Raw genomic sequence first — 27,397 nt, forward strand, 5'->3', positions numbered from 1 at the left:
ATTAAAACACTGCATGAGAAATATGTCATCAACTCAAAACAATTGAAAGTACATAGTATAAAACACTACTTAGCCTAATATGTTATTAAAAGCCATGATAGCATCGTCTACCGATAGGTCTGTTCTGAATTCATATTTCAACTCGTCACCATGCTCTACCTTCCACTCGTGTTTCCCAACTGTAGTCCTCGGGAACCCCCAACAATAGACATTTACATTTTAGAGCCAGACAAGCACACTTGATTCAATTTGTTAACTAATCCTTCGATTAGTTAAATCAGTCCAGAGCTACAACAACAATGTGTGCTGATTGAGCCAAACTAAATAATTGGAGGATGCGGGGCATCGATCCCGCTACCTCTCGCATGCTAAGCGAGCGCTCTACCATTTGAGCTAATCCCCCTGTGCACCCAGTAAGAAGTATGAAATCTCAATGACCGCACTGGCAAATCCCTCGTCAACAAGAAAGGATACTTTTTTTATAAAGTATGCTTGCTTCAGCTGTCTAAAAGTATTTTTCATGGTCGTTCAGTAACGGTTGAAGCAGTGACTGCAGTAAGCCTAGTGGTGGAAATAGTTGTATTGTATGGTTAGTGAGTTTGGGGTTAGCAGAAAAACTTGTGAGTCTGGAGTTCCCCCTGCTGGCTGTCTGTGGAATAACATCAGGATCAGATGATCGTGGGGAAATAAATGCATGTTGGTCGCCCGAACATGGTCACTGTTTTCCTGTCTTTTGTCGTTCTTATGCTCACTGCGTCTCAGTGGGTCGGTCCAAGGCCTTTCTACTGTAAGCAGAGGAGAGGACAGCCTTCCAGTAGAATAAATAGAGGCACAGCTCCCAACATTTACTAACAAATGAACAGCTACTAAATCAAAGATCTGTCTCATAAACTACACATGTGGCTACATGTGATAACGAAAAGGGGATTGTTGCATTACCCCAAGCGACCACAGAATTTGTCCCTTTAATTGAAGTAATAATTAGGTGGTTTGGTGGGATTTCCTAAATTCCAGTGTGTTTCTGCTTGCCACAACAAAGGCAAAAGAGAGAATGAACTGGCACAGAGACTAAGATATTAGGACCCGTTTAGTAGCGAAAAGAAGGCTGTCCATCATATCGCAAAGCCATTATGACAAGGGCTCCTCCTCCCCTGTAGGATAACTAATAATAATAATGATTTATTCTATATAGCACTTTTCATTACACACAGAATCTCAAAGTAGCTTTAGAAACGAAAATAAATTCAAGGTGATCTGGTACATACTTGGCCGATGGCTTCCACAGCTTCAGATGATAATAATAAGATGGAGAGTGATGGAGTCTGTAGTTAGAGGAGTTGAGGCAGTAAGGCAGTTCACTTCAGATATTTTGCTCGCACTTGTATGTGCTAGAGATTTGTGCTACATACCAATTATTTTCAATATAGAGATAGAAATATATGTATAACTCCTGTTATTTTTGTTTTACCTTTTAATAAAGCACTAAAATTGTGATCTCTCTTAATGGTTCATGAGTCATTTGGTATTGTTCGGCATGTTTACCTGCCTACGTACCTTATATCGCAAGCCCATAATTAGTCAATAGGGCTGACTGGCTAGCTGATAGCCACAACGAATTGTTAGCTAGCTACTGTGACCATGAAGAATTGACATCTATCTTGCATAATATTAGTTTTAGGTCATTTTTTCCTGTTTAACTATCTGGCTAGCTAAATTATTACGATTCACATATTTAGCTGATAATTATGAAGTCAAACGTTTGCTTTGTGTATATCTTGTTTCGTCTATTGTTGACATTGTCCTGGCTGGAAGGAGGTTCAGCGAATGGGGCGGTGAAGCGTGAGGTAATACAGTAGGGGGAGTGCGAGTGCTTCTTAAATGTATTGTTTTATGCATTCTCCTCACTCTTGACCTCACAAAGAAAGTACTCAAAAGAATGTTGTGGAGAATACAATCGGAGCATGAGTGTGGAGCATCGTAGTATGTTTGGAGAAACACCCCTAGAGTTTGAGAGTTACAAGCCCCCAGTCACCCAGTAACTTTTGAACTGTCCCTAAATAATCCTATTAAAACACTGCATGAGAAATATGTCATCAACTCAAAACAATTGAAAGTACATAGTATAAAACACTACTTAGCCTAATATGTTATTAAAAGCCATGATAGCATCGTCTACCGATAGGTCTGTTCTGAATTCATATTTCAACTCGTCACCATGCTCTACCTTCCACTCGTGTTTCCCAACTGTAGTCCTCGGGAACCCCCAACAATAGACATTTACATTTTAGAGCCAGACAAGCACACTTGATTCAATTTGTTAACTAATCCTTCGATTAGTTAAATCAGTCCAGAGCTACAACAACAATGTGTGCTGATTGAACCAAACTAAATAATTGGAGGATGCGGGCATCGATCCCGCTACCTCTCGCATGCTAAGCGAGCGCTCTAACATTTGAGCTAATCCCCCTGTGCACCCAGTAAGAAGTATGAAATCTCAATGACCGCACTGCCAAATCCCTCGTCAACAAGAAAGGATACTTTTTTATAAAGTATGCTTGCTTCAGCTGTCTAAAAGTATTTTTCATGGTCGTTCAGTAACGGTTGAAGCAGTGACTGCAGTAAGCCTAGTGGTGGAAATAGTTGTATTGTATGGTTAGTGAGTTTGGGGTTAGCAGAAAAACTTGTGAGTCTGGAGTTCCCCCTGCTGGCTGTCTGTGGAATAACGTCAGGATCAGATGATCGTGGGGAAATAAATGCATGTTGGTCGCCCGAACATGGTCACTGTTTTACTGTCTTTTGTCGTTCTTATGCTCACTGCGTCTCAGTGGGTCGGTCCAAGGCCTTTCTACTGTAAGCAGAGGAGAGGACAGCCTTCCAGTAGAATAAATAGAGGCACAGCTCCCAACATTTACTAACAAATGAACAGCTACTAAATCAAAGATCTGTCTCATAAACTACACATGTGGCTACATGTGATAACGAAAGGGGATTGTTGCATTACCCCAAGCGACCACAGAATTTGTCCCTTTAATTTAAGTAATAATTAGGTGGTTTGGTGGGATTTCCTAAATTCCAGTGTGTTTCTGCTTGCCACAACAAAGGCAAAAGAGAGAATGAACTGGCACAGAGACTAAGATATTAGGACCTGTTTAGTAGCGAAAAGAAGGCTGTCCATCATATCGCAAAGCCATTATGACAAGGGCTCCTCCTCCCCTGTAGGATAACTAATAATAATAATGATTTATTCTATATAGCACTTTTCATTACACACAGAATCTCAAAGTAGCTTTAGAAACGAAAATAAATTCAAGGTGATCTGGTACATACTTGGCCGATGGCTTCCACAGCTTCAGATGATAATAATAAGATGGAGAGTGATGGAGTCTGTAGTTAGAGGAGTTGAGGCAGTAAGGCAGTTCACTTCAGATATTTTGCTCGCACTTGTATGTGCTAGAGATATGTGCTACATACCAATTATTTTCAATATAGAGATAGAAATATATGTATAACTCCTGTTATTTTTGTTTTACCTTTTAATAAAGCACTAAAATTGTGATCTCTCTTAATGGTTCATGAGTCATTTGGTATTGTTCGGCATGTTTACCTGCCTACGTACCTTATATCGCAAGCCCATAATTAGTCAATAGGGCTGACTGGCTAGCTGATAGCCACAACGAATTGTTAGCTAGCTACTGTGACCATGAAGAATTGACATCTATCTTGCATAATATTAGTTTTAGGTCATTTTTTCCTGTTTAACTATCTGGCTAGCTAAATTATTACGATTCACATATTTAGCTGATAATTATGAAGTCAAACGTTTGCTTTGTGTATATCTTGTTTCGTCTATTGTTGACATTGTCCTGGCTGGAAGGAGGTTCAGCGAATGGGGCGGTGAAGCGTGAGGTAATACAGTAGGGGGAGTGCGAGTGCTTCTTAAATGTATTGTTTTATGCATTCTCCTCACTCTTGACCTCACAAAGAAAGTACTCAAAAGAATGTAGTGGAGAATACAATCGGAGCATGAGTGTGGAGCATCGTAGTATGTTTGGAGAAACACCCCTAGAGTTTGAGAGTTACAAGCCCCCAGTCACCCAGTAACTTTTGAACTGTCCCTAAATAATCCTATTAAAACACTGCATGAGAAATATGTCATCAACTCAAAACAATTGAAAGTACATAGTATAAAACACTACTTAGCCTAATATGTTATTAAAAGCCATGATAGCATCGTCTACCGATAGGTCTGTTCTGAATTCATATTTCAACTCGTCACCATGCTCTACCTTCCACTCGTGTTTCCCAACTGTAGTCCTCGGGAACCCCCAACAATAGACATTTACATTTTAGAGCCAGACAAGCACACTTGATTCAATTTGTTAACTAATCCTTCGATTAGTTAAATCAGTCCAGAGCTACAACAACAGTGTGTGCTGATTGAACCAAACTAAATAATTGGAGGATGCGGGCATCGATCCCGCTACCTCTCGCATGCTAAGCGAGCGCTCTACCATTTGAGCTAATCCCCCTGTGCATCCAGTAAGAAGTATGAAATCTCAATGACCGCACTGCCAAATCCCCCGTCAACAAGAAAGGATACTTTTTTATAAAGTATGCTTGCTTCAGCTGTCTAAAAGTATTTTTCATGGTTGTTCAGTAACGGTTGAAGCAGTGACTGCAGTAAGCCTAGTGGTGGAAATAGTTGTATTGTATGGTTAGTGAGTTTGGGGTTAGCAGAAAAACTTGTGAGTCTGGAGTTCCCCCTGCTGGCTGTCTGTGGAATAACGTCAGGATCAGATGATCGTGGGGAAATAAATGCATGTTGGTCGCCCGAACATGGTCACTGTTTTCCTGTCTTTTGTCGTTCTTATGCTCACTGCGTCTCAGTGGGTCGGTCCAAGGCCTTTCTACTGTAAGCAGAGGAGAGGACAGCCTTCCAGTAGAATAAATAGAGGCACAGCTCCCAACATTTACTAACAAATGAACAGCTACTAAATCAAAGATCTGTCTCATAAACTACACATGTGCCTACATGTGATAACGAAAAGGGGATTGTTGCATTACCCCAAGCGACCACAGAATTTGTCCCTTTAATTGAAGTAATAATTAGGTGGTTTGGTGGGATTTCCTAAATTCCAGTGTGTTTCTGCTTGCCACAACAAAGGCAAAAGAGAGAATGAACTGGCACAGAGACTAAGATATTAGGACCCGTTTAGTAGCGAAAAGAAGGCTGTCCATCATATCGCAAAGCCATTATGACAAGGGCTCCTCCTCCCCTGTAGGATAACTAATAATAATAATGATTTATTCTATATAGCACTTTTCATTACACACAGAATCTCAAAGTAGCTTTAGAAACGAAAATAAATTCAAGGTGATCTGGTACATACTTGGCCGATGGCTTCCACAGCTTCAGATGATAATAATAAGATGGAGAGTGATGGAGTCTGTAGTTAGAGGAGTTGAGGCAGTAAGGCAGTTCACTTCAGATATTTTGCTCGCACTTGTATGTGCTAGAGATTTGTGCTACATACCAATTATTTTCAATATAGAGATAGAAATATATGTATAACTCCTGTTATTTTTGTTTTACCTTTTAATAAAGCACTAAAATTGTGATCTCTCTTAATGGTTCATGAGTCATTTGGTATTGTTCGGCATGTTTACCTGCCTACGTACCTTATATCACAAGCCCATAATTAGTCAATAGGGCTGACTGGCTAGCTGATAGCCGCAACGAATTGTTAGCTAGCTACTGTAACCATGAAGAATTGACATCTATCTTGCATAATATTAGTTTTAGGTCATTTTTTCCTGTTTAACTATCTGGCTAGCTAAATTATTACGATTCACATATTTAGCTGATAATTATGAAGTCAAACGTTTGCTTTGTGTATATCTTGTTTCGTCTATTGTTGACATTGTCCTGGCTGGAAGGAGGTTCAGCGAATGGGGCGGTGAAGCGTGAGGTAATACAGTAGGGGGAGTGCGAGTGCTTCTTAAATGTATTGTTTTATGCATTCTCCTCACTCTTGACCTCACAAAGAACGTACTCAAAAGAATGTAGTGGAGAATACAATCGGAGCATGAGTGTGGAGCATCGTAGTATGTTTGGAGAAACACCCCTAGAGTTTGAGAGTTACAAGCCCCCAGTCACCCAGTAACTTTTGAACTGTCCCTAAATAATCCTATTAAAACACTGCATGAGAAATATGTCATCAACTCAAAACAATTGAAAGTACATAGTATAAAACACTACTTAGCCTAATATGTTATTAAAAGCGATGATAGCATCGTCTACCGATAGGTCTGTTCTGAATTCATATTTCAACTCGTCACCATGCTCTACCTTCCACTCGTGTTTCCCAACTGTAGTCCTCGGGAACCCCCAACAACAGACATTTACATTTTAGAGCCAGACAAGCACACTTGATTCAATTTGTTAACTAATCCTTCGATTAGTTAAATCAGTCCAGAGCTACAACAACAATGTGTGCTGATTGAACCAAACTAAATAATTGGAGGATGCGGGCATCGATCCCGCTACCTCTCGCATGCTAAGCGAGCGCTCTACCATTTGAGCTAATCCCCCTGTGGATCCAGTAAGAAGTATGAAATCTCAATGACCGCACTGCCAAATCCCCCGTCAACAAGAAAGGATACTTTTTTATAAAGTATGCTTGCTTCAGCTGTCTAAAAGTATTTTTCATGGTCGTTCAGTAACGGTTGAAGCAGTGACTGCAGTAAGCCTAGTGGTGGAAATAGTTGTATTGTATGGTTAGTGAGTTTGGGGTTAGCAGAAAAACTTGTGAGTCTGGAGTTCCCCCTGCTGGCTGTCTGTGGAATAACGTCAGGATCAGATGATCGTGGGGAAATAAATGCATGTTGGTCGCCCGAACATGGTCACTGTTTTCCTGTCTTTTGTCGTTCTTATGCTCACTGCGTCTCAGTGGGTCGGTCCAAGGCCTTTCTACTGTAAGCAGAGGAGAGGACAGCCTTCCAGTAGAATAAATAGAGGCACAGCTCCCAACATTTACTAACAAATGAACAGCTACTAAATCAAAGATCTGTCTCATAAACTACACATGTGCCTACATGTGATAACGAAAGGGGATTGTTGCATTACCCCAAGCGACCACAGAATTTGTCCCTTTAATTTAAGTAATAATTAGGTGGTTTGGTGGGATTTCCTAAATTCCAGTGTGTTTCTGCTTGCCACAACAAAGGCAAAAGAGAGAATGAACTGGCACAGAGACTAAGATATTAGGACCTGTTTAGTAGCGAAAAGAAGGCTGTCCATCATATCGCAAAGCCATTATGACAAGGGCTCCTCCCCTGTAGGATAACTAATAATAATAATGATTTATTCTATATAGCACTTTTCATTACACACAGAATCTCAGAGTAGCTTTAGAAACGAAAATAAATTCAAGGTGATCTGGTACATACTTGGTCGATGGCTTCCACAGCTTCAGATGATAATAATAAGATGGAGAGTGATGGAGTCTGTAGTTAGAGGAGTTGAGGCAGTAAGGCAGTTCACTTCAGATATTTTGCTCGCACTTGTATGTGCTAGAGATTTGTGCTACATACCAATTATTTTCAATATAGAGATAGAAATATATGTATAACTCCTGTTATTTTTGTTTTACCTTTTAATAAAGCACTAAAATTGTGATCTCTCTTAATGGTTCATGAGTCATTTGGTATTGTTCGGCATGTTTACCTGCCTACGTACCTTATATCGCAAGCCCATAATTAGTCAATAGGGCTGACTGGCTAGCTGATAGCCACAACGAAATTGTTAGCTAGCTACTGTAACCATGAAGAATTGACATCTATCTTGCATAATATTAGTTTTAGGTCATTTTTTCCTGTTTAACTATCTGGCTAGCTAAATTATTACGATTCACATATTTAGCTGATAATTATGAAGTCAAACGTTTGCTTTGTGTATATCTTGTTTCGTCTATTGTTGACATTGTCCTGGCTGGAAGGAGGTTCAGCGAATGGGGCGGTGAAGCGTGAGGTAATACAGTAGGGGGAGTGCGAGTGCTTCTTAAATGTATTGTTTTATGCATTCTCCTCACTCTTGACCTCACAAAGAACGTACTCAAAAGAATGTAGTGGAGAATACAATCGGAGCATGAGTGTGGAGCATCGTAGTATGTTTGGAGAAACACCCCTAGAGTTTGAGAGTTACAAGCCCCCAGTCACCCAGTAACTTTTGAACTGTCCCTAAATAATCCTATTAAAACACTGCATGAGAAATATGTCATCAACTCAAAACAATTGAAAGTACATAGTATAAAACACTACTTAGCCTAATATGTTATTAAAAGCCATGATAGCATCGTCTACCGATAGGTCTGTTCTGAATTCATATTTCAACTCGTCACCATGCTCTACCTTCCACTCGTGTTTCCCAACTGTAGTCCTCGGGAACCCCCAACAACAGACATTTACCTTTTAGAGCCAGACAAGCACACTTGATTCAATTTGTTAACTAATCCTTCGATTAGTTAAATCAGTCCAGAGCTACAACAACAATGTGTGCTGATTGAACCAAACTAAATAATTGGAGGATGCGGGCATCGATCCCGCTACCTCTCGCATGCTAAGCGAGCGCTCTACCATTTGAGCTAATCCCCCTGTGCATCCAGTAAGAAGTATGAAATCTCAATGACCGCACTGCCAAATCCCTCGTCAACAAGAAAGGATACTTTTTTATAAAGTATGCTTGCTTCAGCTGTCTAAAAGTATTTTTCATGGTCGTTCAGTAACGGTTGAAGCAGTGACTGCAGTAAGCCTAGTGGTGGAAATAGTTGTATTGTATGGTTAGTGAGTTTGGGGTTAGCAGAAAAACTTGTGAGTCTGGAGTTCCCCCTGCTGGCTGTCTGTGGAATAACGTCAGGATCAGATGATCGTGGGGAAATAAATGCATGTTGGTCGCCCGAACATGGTCACTGTTTTCCTGTCTTTTGTCGTTCTTATGCTCACTGCGTCTCAGTGGGTCGGTCCAAGGCCTTTCTACTGTAAGCAGAGGAGAGGACAGCCTTCCAGTAGAATAAATAGAGGCACAGCTCCCAACATTTACTAACAAATGAACAGCTACTAAATCAAAGATCTGTCTCATAAACTACACATGTGCCTACATGTGATAACGAAAAGGGGATTGTTGCATTACCCCAAGCGACCACAGAATTTGTCCCTTTAATTTAAGTAATAATTAGGTGGTTTGGTGGGATTTCCTAAATTCCAGTGTGTTTCTGCTTGCCACAACAAAGGCAAAAGAGAGAATGAACTGGCACAGAGACTAAGATATTAGGACCTGTTTAGTAGCGAAAAGAAGGCTGTCCATCATATCGCAAAGCCATTATGACAAGGGCTCCTCCTCCCCTGTAGGATAACTAATAATAATAATGATTTATTCTATATAGCACTTTTCATTACACACAGAATCTCAGAGTAGCTTTAGAAACGAAAATAAATTCAAGGTGATCTGGTACATACTTGGTCGATGGCTTCCACAGCTTCAGATGATAATAATAAGATGGAGAGTGATGGAGTCTGTAGTTAGAGGAGTTGAGGCAGTAAGGCAGTTCACTTCAGATATTTTGCTCGCACTTGTATGTGCTACAGATTTGTGCTACATACCAATTATTTTCAATATAGAGATAGAAATATATGTATAACTCCTGTTATTTTTGTTTGACCTTTTAATAAAGCACTAAAATTGTGATCTCTCTTAATGGTTCATGAATCATTTGGTATTGTTCGGCATGTTTACCTGCCTACGTACCTTATATCGCAAGCCCATAATTAGTCAATAGGGCTGACTGGCTAGCTGATAGCCACAACGAATTGTTAGCTAGCTACTGTAACCATGAAGAATTGACATCTATCTTGCATAATATTAGTTTTAGGTCATTTTTTCCTGTTTAACTATCTGGCTAGCTAAATTATTACGATTCACATATTTAGCTGATAATTATGAAGTCAAACGTTTGCTTTGTGTATATCTTGTTTCGTCTATTGTTGACATTGTCCTGGCTGGAAGGAGGTTCAGCGAATGGGGCGGTGAAGCGTGAGGTAATACAGTAGGGGGAGTGCGAGTGCTTCTTAAATGTATTGTTTTATGCATTCTCCTCACTCTTGACCTCACAAGAACGTACTCAAAAGAATGTAGTGGAGAATACAATCGGAGCATGAGTGTGGAGCATCGTAGTATGTTTGGAGAAACACCCCTAGAGTTTGAGAGTTACAAGCCCCCAGTCACCCAGTAACTTTTGAACTGTCCCTAAATAATCCTATTAAAACACTGCATGAGAAATATGTCATCAACTCAAAACAATTGAAAGTACATAGTATAAAACACTACTTAGCCTAATATGTTATTAAAAGCCATGATAGCATCGTCTACCGATAGGTCTGTTCTGAATTCATATTTCAACTCGTCACCATGCTCTACCTTCCACTCGTGTTTCCCAACTGTAGTCCTCGGGAACCCCCAACAATAGACATTTACATTTTAGAGCCAGACAAGCACACTTGATTCAATTTGTTAACTAATCCTTCGATTAGTTAAATCAGTCCAGAGCTACAACAACAATGTGTGCTGATTGAACCAAACTAAATAATTGGAGGATGCGGGCATCGATCCCGCTACCTCTCGCATGCTAAGCGAGCGCTCTACCATTTGAGCTAATCCCCTGTGCATCCAGTAAGAAGTATGAAATCTCAATGACCGCACTGCCAAATCCCCCGTCAACAAGAAAGGATACTTTTTTATAAAGTATGCTTGCTTCAGCTGTCTAAAAGTATTTTTCATGGTCGTTCAGTAACGGTTGAAGCAGTGACTGCAGTAAGCCTAGTGGTGGAAATAGTTGTATTGTATGGTTAGTGAGTTTGGGGTTAGCAGAAAAACTTGTGAGTCTGGAGTTCCCCCTGCTGGCTGTCTGTGGAATAACGTCAGGATCAGATGATCGTGGGGGAAATAAATGCATGTTGGTCGCCCGAACATGGTCACTGTTTTCCTGTCTTTTGTCGTTCTTATGCTCACTGCGTCTCAGTGGGTCGGTCCAAGGCCTTTCTACTGTAAGCAGAGGAGAGGACAGCCTTCCAGTAGAATAGATAGAGGCACAGCTCCCAACATTTACTAACAAATGAACAGCTACTAAATCAAAGATCTGTCTCATAAACTACACATGTGCCTACATGTGATAACGAAAAGGGGATTGTTGCATTACCCCAAGCGACCACAGAATTTGTCCCTTTAATTTAAGTAATAATTAGGTGGTTTGGTGGGATTTCCTAAATTCCAGTGTGTTTCTGCTTGCCACAACAAAGGCAAAAGAGAGAATGAACTGGCACAGAGACTAAGATATTAGGACCTGTTTAGTAGCGAAAAGAAGGCTGTCCATCATATCGCAAAGCCATTATGACAAGGGCTCCTCCTCCCCTGTAGGATAACTAATAATAATAATGATTTATTCTATATAGCACTTTTCATTACACACAGAATCTCAAAGTAGCTTTAGAAACGAAAATAAATTCAAGGTGATCTGGTACATACTTGGCCGATGGCTTCCACAGCTTCAGATGATAATAATAAGATGGAGAGTGATGGAGTCTGTAGTTAGAGGAGTTGAGGCAGTAAGGCAGTTCACTTCAGATATTTTGCTCGCACTTGTATGTGCTAGAGATTTGTGCTACATACCAATTATTTTCAATATAGAGATAGAAATATATGTATAACTCCTGTTATTTTTGTTTTACCTTTTAATAAAGCACTAAAATTGTGATCTCTCTTAATGGTTCATGAGTAATTTGGTATTGTTCGGCATGTTTACCTGCCTTACGTACCTTATATCGCAAGCCCATAATTAGTCAATAGGGGCTGACTGGCTAGCTGATAGCCACAACGAATTGTTAGCTAGCTACTGTAACCATGAAGAATTGACATCTATCTTGCATAATATTAGTTTTAGGTCATTTTTTCCTGTTTAACTATCTGGCTAGCTAAATTATTACGATTCACATATTTAGCTGATAATTATGAAGTCAAACGTTTGCTTTGTGTATATCTTGTTTCGTCTATTGTTGACATTGTCCTGGCTGGAAGGAGGTTCAGCGAATGGGGCGGTGAAGCGTGAGGTAATACAGTAGGGGGAGTGCGAGTGCTTCTTAAATGTATTGTTTTATGCATTCTCCTCACTCTTGACCTCACAAGAACGTACTCAAAAGAATGTAGTGGAGAATACAATCGGAGCATGAGTGTGGAGCATCGTAGTATGTTTGGAGAAACACCCCTAGAGTTTGAAAGTTACAAGCCCCCAGTCACCCAGTAACTTTTGAACTGTCCCTAAATAATCCTATTAAAACACTGCATGAGAAATATGTCATCAACTCAAAACAATTGAAAGTACATAGTATAAAACACTACTTAGCCTAATATGTTATTAAAAGCCATGATAGCATCGTCTACCGATAGGTCTGTTCTGAATTCATATTTCAACTCGTCACCATGCTCTACCTTCCACTCGTGTTTCCCAACTGTAGTCCTCGGGAACCCCCAACAATAGACATTTACATTTTAGAGCCAGACAAGCACACTTGATTCAATTTGTTAACTAATCCTTCGATTAGTTAAATCAGTCCAGAGCTACAACAACAATGTGTGCTGATTGAACCAAACTAAATAATTGGAGGATGCGGGCATCGATCCCGCTACCTCTCGCATGCTAAGCGAGCGCTCTACCATTTGAGCTAATCCCCCTGTGCATCCAGTAAGAAGTATGAAATCTCAATGACCGCACTGCCAAATCCCCCGTCAACAAGAAAGGATACTTTTTTATAAAGTATGCTTGCTTCAGCTGTCTAAAAGTATTTTTCATGGTCGTTCAGTAACGGTTGAAGCAGTGACTGCAGTAAGCCTAGTGGTGGAAATAGTTGTATTGTATGGTTAGTGAGTTTGGGGTTAGCAGAAAAACTTGTGAGTCTGGAGTTCCCCCTGCTGGCTGTCTGTGGAATAACGTCAGGATCAGATGATCGTGGGGAAATAAATGCATGTTGGTCGCCCGAACATGGTCACTGTTTTCCTGTCTTTTGTCGTTCTTATGCTCACTGCGTCTCAGTGGGTCGGTCCAAGGCCTTTCTACTGTAAGCAGAGGAGAGGACAGCCTTCCAGTAGAATAAATAGAGGCACAGCTCCCAACATTTACTAACAAATGAACAGCTACTAAATCAAAGATCTGTCTCATAAACTACACGTGCCTACATGTGATAACGAAAGGGGATTGTTGCATTACCCCAAGCGACCACAGAATTTGTCCCTTTAATTTAAGTAATAATTAGGTGGTTTGGTGGGATTTCCTAAATTCCAGTGTGTTTCTGCTTGCCACAACAAAGGCAAAAGAGAGAATGAACTGGCACAGAGACTAAGATATTAGGACCTGTTTAGTAGCGAAAAGAAGGCTGTCCATCATATCGCAAAGCCATTATGACAAGGGCTCCTCCTCCCCTGTAGGATAACTAATAATAATAATGATTTATTCTATATAGCACTTTTCATTACACACAGAATCTCAAAGTAGCTTTAGAAACGAAAATAAATTCAAGGTGATCTGGTACATACTTGGCCGATGGCTTCCACAGCTTCAGATGATAATAATAAGATGGAGAGTGATGGAGTCTGTAGTTAGAGGAGTTGAGGCAGTAAGGCAGTTCACTTCAGATATTTTGCTCGCACTTGTATGTGCTAGAGATTTGTGCTACATACCAATTATTTTCAATATAGAGATAGAAATATATGTATAACTCCTGTTATTTTTGTTTTACCTTTTAATAAAGCACTAAAATTGTGATCTCTCTTAATGGTTCATGAGTCATTTGGTATTGTTCGGCATGTTTACCTGCCTACGTACCTTATATCGCAAGCCCATAATTAGTCAATAGGGCTGACTGGCTAGCTGATAGCCACAACGAATTGTTAGCTAGCTACTGTAACCATGAAGAATTGACATCTATCTTGCATAATATTAGTTTTAGGTCATTTTTTCCTGTTTAACTATCTGGCTAGCTAAATTATTACGATTCACATATTTAGCTGATAATTATGAAGTCAAACGTTTGCTTTGTGTATATCTTGTTTCGTCGATTGTTGACATTGTCCTGGCTGGAAGGAGGTTCAGCGAATGGGGCGGTGAAGCGTGAGGTAATACAGTAGGGGGAGTGCGAGTGCTTCTTAAATGTATTGTTTTATGCATTCTCCTCACTCTTGACCTCACAAGAACGTACTCAAAATAATGTAGTGGAGAATACAATCGGAGCGTGAGTGTGGAGCATCGTAGTATGTTTGGAGAAACACCCCTAGAGTTTGAGAGTTACGAGCCCCCAGTCACCCAGTAACTTTTGAACTGTCCCTAAATAATCCTATTAAAACACTGCATGAGAAATATGTCATCAACTCAAAACAATTGAAAGTACATAGTATAAAACACTACTTAGCCTAATATGTTATTAAAAGCCATGATAGCATCGTCTACCGATAGGTCTGTTCTGAATTCATATTTCAACTCGTCACCATGCTCTACCTTCCACTCGTGTTTCCCAACTGTAGTCCTCGGGAACCCCCAACAATAGACATTTACATTTTAGAGCCAGACAAGCACACTTGATTCAATTTGTTAACTAATCCTTCGATTAGTTAAATCAGTCCAGAGCTACAACAACAATGTGTGCTGATTGAACCAAACTAAATAATTGGAGGATGCGGGCATCGATCCCGCTACCTCTCGCATGCTAAGCGAGCGCTCTACCATTTGAGCTAATCCCCCTGTGCATCCAGTAAGAAGTATGAAATCTCAATGACCGCACTGCCAAATCCCCGTCAACAAGAAAGGATACTTTTTTATAAAGTATGCTTGCTTCAGCTGTCTAAAAGTATTTTTCATGGTCGTTCAGTAACGGTTGAAGCAGTGACTGCAGTAAGCCTAGTGGTGGAAATAGTTGTATTGTATGGTTAGTGAGTTTGGGGTTAGCAGAAAAACTTGTGAGTCTGGAGTTCCCCCTGCTGGCTGTCTGTGGAATAACGTCAGGATCAGATGATCGTGGGGAAATAAATGCATGTTGGTCGCCCGAACATGGTCACTGTTTTCCTGTCTTTTGTCGTTCTTATGCTCACTGCGTCTCAGTGGGTCGGTCCAAGGCCTTTCTACTGTAAGCAGAGGAGAGGACAGCCTTCCAGTAGAATAAATAGAGGCACAGCTCCCAACATTTACTAACAAATGAACAGCTACTAAATCAAAGATCTGTCTCATAAACTACACATGTGCCTACATGTGATAACGAAAAGGGGATTGTTGCATTACCCCAAGCGACCACAGAATTTGTCCCTTTAATTTAAGTAATAATTAGGTGGTTTGGTGGGATTTCCTAAATTCCAGTGTGTTTCTGCTTGCCACAACAAAGGCAAAAGAGAGAATGAACTGGCACAGAGACTAAGATATTAGGACCTGTTTAGTAGCGAAAAGAAGGCTGTCCATCATATCGCAAAGCCATTATGACAAGGGCTCCTCCTCCCCTGTAGGATAACTAATAATAATAATGATTTATTCTATATAGCACTTTTCATTACACACAGAATCTCAAAGTAGCTTTAGAAACGAAAATAAATTCAAGGTGATCTGGTACATACTTGGCCGATGGCTTCCACAGCTTCAGATGATAATAATAAGATGGAGAGTGATGGAGTCTGTAGTTAGAGGAGTTGAGGCAGTAAGGCAGTTCACTTCAGATATTTTGCTCGCACTTGTATGTGCTAGAGATTTGTGCTACATACCAATTATTTTCAATATAGAGATAGAAATATATGTATAACTCCTGTTATTTTTGTTTTACCTTTTAATAAAGCACTAAAATTGTGATCTCTCTTAATGGTTCATGAGTAATTTGGTATTGTTCGGCATGTTTACCTGCCTACGTACCTTATATCGCAAGCCCATAATTAGTCAATAGGGCTGACTGGCTAGCTGATAGCCACAACGAATTGTTAGCTAGCTACTGTAACCATGAAGAATTGACATCTATCTTGCATAATATTAGTTTTAGGTCATTTTTTCCTGTTTAACTATCTGGCTAGCTAAATTATTACGATTCACATATTTAGCTGATAATTATGAAGTCAAACGTTTGCTTTGTGTATATCTTGTTTCGTCGATTGTTGACATTGTCCTGGCTGGAAGGAGGTTCAGCGAATGGGGCGGTGAAGCGTGAGGTAATACAGTAGGGGGAGTGCGAGTGCTTCTTAAATGTATTGTTTTATGCATTCTCCTCACTCTTGACCTCACAAGAACGTACTCAAAAGAATGTAGTGGAGAATACAATCGGAGCGTGAGTGTGGAGCATCGTAGTATGTTTGGAGAAACACCCCTAGAGTTTGAGAGTTACGAGCCCCCCAGTCACCCAGTAACTTTTGAACTGTCCCTAAATAATCCTATTAAAACACTGCATGAGAAATATGTCATCAACTCAAAACAATTGAAAGTACATAGTATAAAACACTACTTAGCCTAATATGTTATTAAAAGCCATGATAGCATCGTCTACCGATAGGTCTGTTCTGAATTCATATTTCAACTCGTCACCATGCTCTACCTTCCACTCGTGTTTCCCAACTGTAGTCCTCGGGAACCCCCAACAATAGACATTTACATTTTAGAGCCAGACAAGCACACTTGATTCAATTTGTTAACTAATCCTTCGATTAGTTAAATCAGTCCAGAGCTACAACAACAATGTGTGCTGATTGAACCAAACTAAATAATTGGAGGATGGGGGCATCGATCCCGCTACCTCTCGCATGCTAAGCGAGCGCGCTACCATTTGAGCTAATCCCCCTGTGCATCCAGTAAGAAGTATGAAATCTCAATGACCGCACTGCCAAATCCCTCGTCAACAAGAAAGGATACTTTTTTATAAAGTATGCTTGCTTCAGCTGTCTAAAAGTATTTTTCATGGTCGTTCAGTAACGGTTGAAGCAGTGACTGCAGTAAGCCTAGTGGTGGAAATAGTTGTATTGTATGGTTAGTGAGTTTGGGGTTAGCAGAAAAACTTGTGAGTCTGGAGTTCCCCCTGCTGGCTGTCTGTGGAATAACATCAGGATCAGATGATCGTGGGGAAATAAATGCATGTTGGTCGCCCGAACATGGTCACTGTTTTCCTGTCTTTTGTCGTTCTTATGCTCACTGCGTCTCAGTGGGTCGGTCCAAGGCCTTTCTACTGTAAGCAGAGGAGAGGACAGCCTTCCAGTAGAATAAATAGAGGCACAGCTCCCAACATTTACTAACAAATGAACAGCTACTAAATCAAAGATCTGTCTCATAAACTACACATGTGCCTACATGTGATAACGAAAGGGGATTGTTGCATTACCCCAAGCGACCGCAGAATTTGTCCCTTTAATTTAATTAATAATTAGGTGGTTTGGTGGGATTTCCTAAATTCCAGTGTGTTTCTGCTTGCCACAACAAAGGCAAAAGAGAGAATGAACTGGCACAGAGACTAAGATATTAGGACCTGTTTAGTAGCGAAAAGAAGGCTGTCCATCATATCGCAAAGCCATTATGACAAGGGCTCCTCCTCCCCTGTAGGATAACTAATAATAATAATGATTTATTCTATATAGCACTTTTCATTACACACAGAATCTCAAAGTAGCTTTAGAAACGAAAATAAATTCAAGGTGATCTGGTACATACTTGGCCGATGGCTTCCACAGCTTCAGATGATAATAATAAGATGGAGAGTGATGGAGTCTGTAGTTAGAGGAGTTGAGGCAGTAAGGCAGTTCACTTCAGATATTTTGCTCGCACTTGTATGTGCTAGAGATTTGTGCTACATACCAATTATTTTCAATATAGAGATAGAAATATATGTATAACTCCTGTTATTTTTGTTTTACCTTTTAATAAAGCACTAAAATTGTGATCTCTCTTAATGGTTCATGAGTAATTTGGTATTGTTCGGCATGTTTACCTGCCTACGTACCTTATATCGCAAGCCCATAATTAGTCAATAGGGCTGACTGGCTAGCTGATAGCCACAACGAATTGTTAGCTAGCTACTGTAACCATGAAGAATTGACATCTATCTTGCATAATATTAGTTTTAGGTCATTTTTTCCTGTTTAACTATCTGGCTAGCTAAATTATTACGATTCACATATTTAGCTGATAATTATGAAGTCAAACGTTTGCTTTGTGTATATCTTGTTTCGTCGATTGTTGACATTGTCCTGGCTGGAAGGAGGTTCAGCGAATGGGGCGGTGAAGCGTGAGGTAATACAGTAGGGGGAGTGCGAGTGCTTCTTAAATGTATTGTTTTATGCATTCTCCTCACTCTTGACCTCACAAGAACGTACTCAAAAGAATGTAGTGGAGAATACAATCGGAGCGTGAGTGTGGAGCATCGTAGTATGTTTGGAGAAACACCCCTAGAGTTTGAGAGTTACGAGCCCCCAGTCACCCAGTAACTTTTGAACTGTCCCTAAATAATCCTATTAAAACACTGCATGAGAAATATGTCATCAACTCAAAACAATTGAAAGTACATAGTATAAAACACTACTTAGCCTAATATGTTATTAAAAGCCATGATAGCATCGTCTACCGATAGGTCTGTTCTGAATTCATATTTCAACTCGTCACCATGCTCTACCTTCCACTCGTGTTTCCCAACTGTAGTCCTCGGGAACCCCCAACAATAGACATTTACATTTTAGAGCCAGACAAGCACACTTGATTCAATTTGTTAACTAATCCTTCGATTAGTTAAATCAGTCCAGAGCTACAACAACAATGTGTGCTGATTGAACCAAACTAAATAATTGGAGGATGCGGGCATCGATCCCGCTACCTCTCGCATGCTAAGCGAGCGCTCTACCATTTGAGCTAATCCCCCTGTGCATCCAGTAAGAAGTATGAAATCTCAATGACCGCACTGCCAAATCCCTCGTCAACAAGAAAGGATACTTTTTTATAAAGTATGCTTGCTTCAGCTGTCTAAAAGTATTTTTCATGGTCGTTCAGTAACGGTTGAAGCAGTGACTGCAGTAAGCCTAGTGGTGGAAATAGTTGTATTGTATGGTTAGTGAGTTTGGGGTTAGCAGAAAAACTTGTGAGTCTGGAGTTCCCCCTGCTGGCTGTCTGTGGAATAACGTCAGGATCAGATGATCGTGGGGAAATAAATGCATGTTGGTCGCCCGAACATGGTCACTGTTTTCCTGTCTTTTGTCGTTCTTATGCTCACTGCGTCTCAGTGGGTCGGTCCAAGGCCTTTCTACTGTAAGCAGAGGAGAGGACAGCCTTCCAGTAGAATAAATAGAGGCACAGCTCCCAACATTTACTAACAAATGAACAGCTACTAAATCAAAGATCTGTCTCATAAACTACACATGTGCCTACATGTGATAACGAAAAGGGGATTGTTGCATTACCCCAAGCGACCACAGAATTTGTCCCTTTAATTTAAGTAATAATTAGGTGGTTTGGTGGGATTTCCTAAATTCCAGTGTGTTTCTGCTTGCCACAACAAAGGCAAAAGAGAGAATGAACTGGCACAGAGACTAAGATATTAGGACCTGTTTAGTAGCGAAAAGAAGGATGTCCATCATATCGCAAAGCCATTATGACAAGGGCTCCTCCTCCCCTGTAGGATAACTAATAATAATAATGATTTATTCTATATAGCACTTTTCATTACACACAGAATCTCAAAGTAGCTTTAGAAACGAAAATAAATTCAAGGTGATCTGGTACATACTTGGCCGATGGCTTCCACAGCTTCAGATGATAATAATAAGATGGAGAGTGATGGAGTCTGTAGTTAGAGGAGTTGAGGCAGTAAGGCAGTTCACTTCAGATATTTTGCTCGCACTTGTATGTGCTAGAGATTTGTGCTACATACCAATTATTTTCAATATAGAGATAGAAATATATGTATAACTCCTGTTATTTTTGTTTTACCTTTTAATAAAGCACTAAAATTGTGATCTCTCTTAATGGTTCATGAGTCATTTGGTATTGTTCGGCATGTTTACCTGCCTACGTACCTTATATCGCAAGCCCATAATTAGTCAATAGGGCTGACTGGCTAGCTGATAGCCACAACGAATTGTTAGCTAGCTACTGTAACCATGAAGAATTGACATCTATCTTGCATAATATTAGTTTTAGGTCATTTTTTCCTGTTTAACTATCTGGCTAGCTAAATTATTACGATTCACATATTTAGCTGATAATTATGAAGTCAAACGTTTGCTTTGTGTATATCTTGTTTCGTCTATTGTTGACATTGTCCTGGCTGGAAGGAGGTTCAGCGAATGGGGAGGTGAAGCGTGAGGTAATACAGTAGGGGGAGTGCGAGTGCTTCTTAAATGTATTGTTTTATGCATTCTCCTCACTCTTGACCTCACAAAGAACGTACTCAAAAGAATGTAGTGGAGAATACAATCGGAGCATGAGTGTGGAGCATCGTAGTATGTTTGGAGAAACACCCCTAGAGTTTGAGAGTTACGAGCCCCCAGTCACCCAGTAACTTTTGAACTGTCCCTAAATAATCCTATTAAAACACTGCATGAGAAATATGTCATCAACTCAAAACAATTGAAAGTACATAGTATAAAACACTACTTAGCCTAATATGTTATTAAAAGCCATGATAGCATCGTCTACCGGTAGGTCTGTTCTGAATTCATATTTCAACTCGTCACCATGCTCTACCTTCCACTCGTGTTTCCCAACTGTAGTCCTCGGGAACCCCCAACAATAGACATTTACATTTTAGAGCCAGACAAGCACACTTGATTCAATTTGTTAACTAATCCTTCGATTAGTTAAATCAGTCCAGAGCTACAACAACAATGTGTGCTGATTGAACCAAACTAAATAATTGGAGGATGCGGGCATCGATCCCGCTACCTCTCGCATGCTAAGCGAGCGCTCTACCATTTGAGCTAATCCCCCTGTGCATCCAGTAAGAAGTATGAAATCTCAATGACCGCACTGCCAAATCCCCCGTCAACAAGAAAGGATACTTTTTTATAAAGTATGCTTGCTTCAGCTGTCTAAAAGTATTTTTCATGGTCGTTCAGTAACGGTTGAAGCAGTGACTGCAGTAAGCCTAGTGGTGGAAATAGTTGTATTGTATGGTTAGTGAGTTTGGGGTTAGCAGAAAAACTTGTGAGTCTGGAGTTCCCCCTGCTGGCTGTCTGTGGAATAACGTCAGGATCAGATGATCGTGGGGAAATAAATGCATGTTGGTCGCCCGAACATGGTCACTGTTTTCCTGTCTTTTGTCGTTCTTATGCTCACTGCGTCTCAGTGGGTCGGTCCAAGGCCTTTCTACTGTAAGCAGAGGAGAGGACAGCCTTCCAGTAGAATAAATAGAGGCACAGCTCCCAACATTTACTAACAAATGAACAGCTACTAAATCAAAGATCTGTCTCATAAACTACACATGTGCCTACATGTGATAACGAAAGGGGATTGTTGCATTACCCCAAGCGACCACAGAATTTGTCCCTTTAATTTAAGTAATAATTAGGTGGTTTGGTGGGATTTCCTAAATTCCAGTGTGTTTCTGCTTGCCACAACAAAGGCAAAAGAGAGAATGAACTGGCACAGAGACTAAGATATTAGGACCTGTTTAGTAGCGAAAAGAAGGCTGTCCATCATATCGCAAAGCCATTATGACAAGGGCTCCTCCTCCCCTGTAGGATAACTAATAATAATAATGATTTATTCTATATAGCACTTTTCATTACACACAGAATCTCAAAGTAGCTTTAGAAACGAAAATAAATTCAAGGTGATCTGGTACATACTTGGCCGATGGCTTCCACAGCTTCAGATGATAATAATAAGATGGAGAGTGATGGAGTCTGTAGTTAGAGGAGTTGAGGCAGTAAGGCAGTTCACTTCAGATATTTTGCTCGCACTTGTATGTGCTAGAGATTTGTGCTACATACCAATTATTTTCAATATAGAGATAGAAATATATGTATAACTCCTGTTATTTTTGTTTTACCTTTTAATAAAGCACTAAAATTGTGATCTCTCTTAATGGTTCATGAGTCATTTGGTATTGTTCGGCATGTTTACCTGCCTACGTACCTTATATCGCAAGCCCATAATTAGTCAATAGGGCTGACTGGCTAGCTGATAGCCACAACGAATTGTTAGCTAGCTACTGTAACCATGAAGAATTGACATCTATCTTGCATAATACTAGTTTTAGGTCATTTTTTCCTGTTTAACTATCTGGCTAGCTAAATTATTACGATTCACATATTTAGCTGATAATTATGAAGTCAAACGTTTGCTGTGTGTATATCTTGTTTCGTCTATTGTTGACATTGTCCTGGCTGGAAGGAGGTTCAGCGAATGGGGCGGTGAAGCGTGAGGTAATACAGTAGGGGGAGTGCGAGTGCTTCTTAAATGTATTGTTTTATGCATTCTCCTCACTCTTGACCTCACAAGAACGTACTCAAAAGAATGTAGTGGAGAATACAATCGGAGCATGAGTGTGGAGCATCGTAGTATGTTTGGAGAAACACCCCTAGAGTTTGAGAGTTACGAGCCCCCAGTCACCCAGTAACTTTTGAACTGTCCCTAAATAATCCTATTAAAACACTGCATGAGAAATATGTCATCAACTCAAAACAATTGAAAGTACATAGTATAAAACACTACTTAGCCTAATATGTTATTAAAAGCCATGATAGCATCGTCTACCGATAGGTCGGTTCTGAATTCATATTTCAACTCGTCACCATGCTCTACCTTCCACTCGTGTTTCCCAACTGTAGTCCTCGGGAACCCCCAACAATAGACATTTACATTTTAGAGCCAGACAAGCACACTTGATTCAATTTGTTAACTAATCCTTCGATTAGTTAAATCAGTCCAGAGCTACAACAACAATGTGTGCTGATTGAACCAAACTAAATAATTGGAGGATGCGGGCATCGATCCCGCTACCTCTCGCATGCTAAGCGAGCGCTCTACCATTTGAGCTAATCCCCCTGTGCATCCAGTAAGAAGTATGAAATCTCAATGACCGCACTGCCAAATCCCTCGTCAACAAGAAAGGATACTTTTTATAAAGTATGCTTGCTTCAGCTGTCTAAAAGTATTTTTCATGGTCGTTCAGTAACGGTTGAAGCAGTGACTGCAGTAAGCCTAGTGGTGGAAATAGTTGTATTGTATGGTTAGTGAGTTTGGGGTTAGCAGAAAAACTTGTGAGTCTGGAGTTCCCCCTGCTGGCTGTCTGTGGAATAACGTCAGGATCAGATGATCGTGGGGAAATAAATGCATGTTGGTCGCCCGAACATGGTCACTGTTTTCCTGTCTTTTGTCGTTCTTATGCTCACTGCGTCTCAGTGGGTCGGTCCAAGGCCTTTCTACTGTAAGCAGAGGAGAGGACAGCCTTCCAGTAGAATAAATAGAGGCACAGCTCCCAACATTTACTAACAAATGAACAGCTACTAAATCAAAGATCTGTCTCATAAACTACACATGTGCCTACATGTGATAACGAAAAGGGGATTGTTGCATTACCCCAAGCGACCACAGAATTTGTCCCTTTAATTTAAGTAATAATTAGGTGGTTTGGTGGGATTTCCTAAATTCCAGTGTGTTTCTGCTTGCCACAACAAAGGCAAAAGAGAGAATGAACTGGCACAGAGACTAAGATATTAGGACCTGTTTAGTAGCGAAAAGAAGGCTGTCCATCATATCGCAAAGCCATTATGACAAGGGCTCCTCCTCCCCTGTAGGATAACTAATAACAATAATGATTTATTCTATATAGCACTTTTCATTATACACAGAATCTCAAAGTAGCTTTAGAAACGAAAATAAATTCAAGGTGATCTGGTACATACTTGGCCGATGGCTTCCACAGCTTCAGATGATAATAATAAGATGGAGAGTGATGGAGTCTGTAGTTAGAGGAGTTGAGGCAGTAAGGCAGTTCACTTCAGATATTTTGCTCGCACTTGTATGTGCTAGAGATTTGTGCTACATACCAATTATTTTCAATATAGAGATAGAAATATATGTATAACACCTGTTATTTTTGTTTTACCTTTTAATAAAGCACTAAAATTGTGATCTCTCTTAATGGTTCATGAGTCATTTGGTATTGTTCGGCATGTTTACCGGCCTTACGTACCTTATATCGCAAGCCCATAATTAGTCAATAGGGGCTGACTGGCTAGCTGATAGCCACAACGAATTGTTAGCTAGCTACTGTAACCATGAAGAATTGACATCTATCTTGCATAATACTAGTTTTAGGTCATTTTTTCCTGTTTAACTATCTGGCTAGCTAAATTATTACGATTCACATATTTAGCTGATAATTATGAAGTCAAACGTTTGCTGTGTGTATATCTTGTTTCGTCTATTGTTGACATTGTCCTGGCTGGAAGGAGGTTCAGCGAATGGGGCGGTGAAGCGTGAGGTAATACAGTAGGGGGAGTGCGAGTGCTTCTTAAATGTATTGTTTTATGCATTCTCCTCACTCTTGACCTCACAAGAACGTACTCAAAAGAATGTAGTGGAGAATACAATCGGAGCATGAGTGTGGAGCATCGTAGTATGTTTGGAGAAACACCCCTAGAGTTTGAGAGTTACGAGCCCCCAGTCACCCAGTAACTTTTGAACTGTCCCTAAATAATCCTATTAAAACACTGCATGAGAAATATGTCATCAACTCAAAACAATTGAAAGTACATAGTATAAAACACTACTTAGCCTAATATGTTATTAAAAGCCATGATAGCATCGTCTACCGATAGGTCGGTTCTGAATTAATATTTCAACTCGTCACCATGCTCTACCTTCCACTCGTGTTTCCCAACTGTAGTCCTCGGGAACCCCCAACAATAGACATTTACATTTTAGAGCCAGACAAGCACACTTGATTCAATTTGTTAACTAATCCTTCGATTAGTTAAATCAGTCCAGAGCTACAACAACAATGTGTGCTGATTGAACCAAACTAAATAATTGGAGGATGCGGGCATCGATCCCGCTACCTCTCGCATGCTAAGCGAGCGCTCTACCATTTGAGCTAATCCCCCTGTGCATCCAGTAAGAAGTATGAAATCTCAATGACCGCACTGCCAAATCCCTCGTCAACAAGAAAGGATACTTTTTTATAAAGTATGCTTGCTTCAGCTGTCTAAAAGTATTTTTCATGGTCGTTCAGTAACGGTTGAAGCAGTGACTGCAGTAAGCCTAGTGGTGGAAATAGTTGTATTGTATGGTTAGTGAGTTTGGGGTTAGCAGAAAAACTTGTGAGTCTGGAGTTCCCCCTGCTGGCTGTCTGTGGAATAACGTCAGGATCAGATGATCGTGGGGAAATAAATGCATGTTGGTCGCCCGAACATGGTCACTGTTTTCCTGTCTTTTGTCGTTCTTATGCTCACTGCGTCTCAGTGGGTCGGTCCAAGGCCTTTCTACTGTAAGCAGAGGAGAGGACAGCCTTCCAGTAGAATAAATAGAGGCACAGCTCCCAACATTTACTAACAAATGAACAGCTACTAAATCAAAGATCTGTCTCATAAACTACACATGTGCCTACATGTGATAACGAAAAGGGGATTGTTGCATTACCCCAAGCGACCACAGAATTTGTCCCTTTAATTTAAGTAATAATTAGGTGGTTTGGTGGGATTTCCTAAATTCCAGTGTGTTTCTGCTTGCCACAACAAAGGCAAAAGAGAGAATGAACTGGCACAGAGACTAAGATATTAGGACCTGTTTAGTAGCGAAAAGAAGGCTGTCCATCATATCGCAAAGCCATTATGACAAGGGCTCCTCCTCCCCTGTAGGATAACTAATAACAATAATGATTTATTCTATATAGCACTTTTCATTACACACAGAATCTCAAAGTAGCTTTAGAAACGAAAATAAATTCAAGGTGATCTGGTACATACTTGGCCGATGGCTTCCACAGCTTCAGATGATAATAATAAGATGGAGAGTGATGGAGTCTGTAGTTAGAGGAGTTGAGGCAGTAAGGCAGTTCACTTCAGATATTTTGCTCGCACTTGTATGTGCTAGAGATTTGTGCTACATACCAATTATTTTCAATATAGAGATAGAAATATATGTATAACACCTGTTATTTTTGTTTTACCTTTTAATAAAGCACTAAAATTGTGATCTCTCTTAATGGTTCATGAGTCATTTGGTATTGTTCGGCATGTTTACCGGCCTTACGTACCTTATATTGCAAGCCCATAATTAGTCAATAGGGGCTGACTGGCTAGCTGATAGCCACAACGAATTGTTAGCTAGCTACTGTAACCATGAAGAATTGACATCTATCTTGCATAATATTAGTTTTAGGTCATTTTTTCCTGTTTAACTATCTGGCTAGCTAAATTATTACGATTCACATATTTAGCTGATAATTATGAAGTCAAACGTTTGCTTTGTGTATATCTTGTTTCGTCTATTGTTGACATTGTCCTGGCTGGAAGGAGGTTCAGCGAATGGGGCGGTGAAGCGTGAGGTAATACAGTAGGGGGAGTGCGAGTGCTTCTTAAATGTATTGTTTTATGCATTCTCCTCACTCTTGACCTCACAAGAACGTACTCAAAAGAATGTAGTGGAGAATACAATCGGAGCATGAGTGTGGAGCATCGTAGTATGTTTGGAGAAACACCCCTAGAGTTTGAGAGTTACGAGCCCCCAGTCACCCAGTAACTTTTGAACTGTCCCTAAATAATCCTATTAAAACACTGCATGAGAAATATGTCATCAACTCAAAACAATTGAAAGTACATAGTATAAAACACTACTTAGCCTAATATGTTATTAAAAGCCATGATAGCATCGTCTACCGATAGGTCTGTTCTGAATTAATATTTCAACTCGTCACCATGCTCTACCTTCCACTCGTGTTTCCCAACTGTAGTCCTCGGGAACCCCCAACAATAGACATTTACATTTTAGAGCCAGACAAGCACACTTGATTCAATTTGTTAACTAATCCTTCGATTAGTTAAATCAGTCCAGAGCTACAACAACAATGTGTGCTGATTGAACCAAACTAAATAATTGGAGGATGCGGGCATCGATCCCGCTACCTCTCGCATGCTAAGCGAGCGCTCTACCATTTGAGCTAATCCCCCTGTGCATCCAGTAAGAAGTATGAAATCTCAATGACCGCACTGCCAAATCCCTCGTCAACAAGAAAGGATACTTTTTTATAAAGTATGCTTGCTTCAGCTGTCTAAAAGTATTTTTCATGGTCGTTCAGTAACGGTTGAAGCAGTGACTGCAGTAAGCCTAGTGGTGGAAATAGTTGTATTGTATGG

At 40.2% G+C, this 27,397-nt stretch overlaps 11 non-coding genes across 11 annotated transcripts; all 11 read right to left on the reverse strand.

The window, feature by feature from the left end:
• Positions 1-329: 329 nt before the first annotated feature.
• trnaa-agc (transfer RNA alanine (anticodon AGC)) lies at positions 330-403 on the reverse strand. Its single transcript has one exon. It is a non-coding gene; the product is annotated as a tRNA-Ala (tRNA).
• A 4,053-nt stretch (positions 404-4,456) lies between these two features.
• On the reverse strand, positions 4,457-4,529 carry trnaa-agc (transfer RNA alanine (anticodon AGC)). Its single transcript has one exon. It is a non-coding gene; the product is annotated as a tRNA-Ala (tRNA).
• A 1,990-nt stretch (positions 4,530-6,519) lies between these two features.
• On the reverse strand, positions 6,520-6,592 carry trnaa-agc (transfer RNA alanine (anticodon AGC)). Its single transcript has one exon. It is a non-coding gene; the product is annotated as a tRNA-Ala (tRNA).
• Positions 6,593-8,579: 1,987 nt separating this feature from the next.
• Positions 8,580-8,652, reverse strand: trnaa-agc (transfer RNA alanine (anticodon AGC)). The gene has a single exon. It is a non-coding gene; the product is annotated as a tRNA-Ala (tRNA).
• A 4,053-nt stretch (positions 8,653-12,705) lies between these two features.
• Positions 12,706-12,778, reverse strand: trnaa-agc (transfer RNA alanine (anticodon AGC)). The gene has a single exon. It is a non-coding gene; the product is annotated as a tRNA-Ala (tRNA).
• A 1,986-nt stretch (positions 12,779-14,764) lies between these two features.
• On the reverse strand, positions 14,765-14,837 carry trnaa-agc (transfer RNA alanine (anticodon AGC)). The gene has a single exon. It is a non-coding gene; the product is annotated as a tRNA-Ala (tRNA).
• Positions 14,838-18,887: 4,050 nt separating this feature from the next.
• trnaa-agc (transfer RNA alanine (anticodon AGC)) lies at positions 18,888-18,960 on the reverse strand. Its single transcript has one exon. It is a non-coding gene; the product is annotated as a tRNA-Ala (tRNA).
• A 1,990-nt stretch (positions 18,961-20,950) lies between these two features.
• On the reverse strand, positions 20,951-21,023 carry trnaa-agc (transfer RNA alanine (anticodon AGC)). The gene has a single exon. It is a non-coding gene; the product is annotated as a tRNA-Ala (tRNA).
• Positions 21,024-23,011: 1,988 nt separating this feature from the next.
• On the reverse strand, positions 23,012-23,084 carry trnaa-agc (transfer RNA alanine (anticodon AGC)). The gene has a single exon. It is a non-coding gene; the product is annotated as a tRNA-Ala (tRNA).
• Positions 23,085-25,074: 1,990 nt separating this feature from the next.
• Positions 25,075-25,147, reverse strand: trnaa-agc (transfer RNA alanine (anticodon AGC)). Its single transcript has one exon. It is a non-coding gene; the product is annotated as a tRNA-Ala (tRNA).
• A 1,991-nt stretch (positions 25,148-27,138) lies between these two features.
• Positions 27,139-27,211, reverse strand: trnaa-agc (transfer RNA alanine (anticodon AGC)). The gene has a single exon. It is a non-coding gene; the product is annotated as a tRNA-Ala (tRNA).
• Between the last annotated feature and the right edge of the window lie 186 nt (positions 27,212-27,397).

This window comes from Salmo salar, chromosome ssa09, assembly GCF_905237065.1.
Source record: "Salmo salar chromosome ssa09, Ssal_v3.1, whole genome shotgun sequence".
Taxonomy (NCBI): domain Eukaryota; kingdom Metazoa; phylum Chordata; class Actinopteri; order Salmoniformes; family Salmonidae; genus Salmo; species Salmo salar.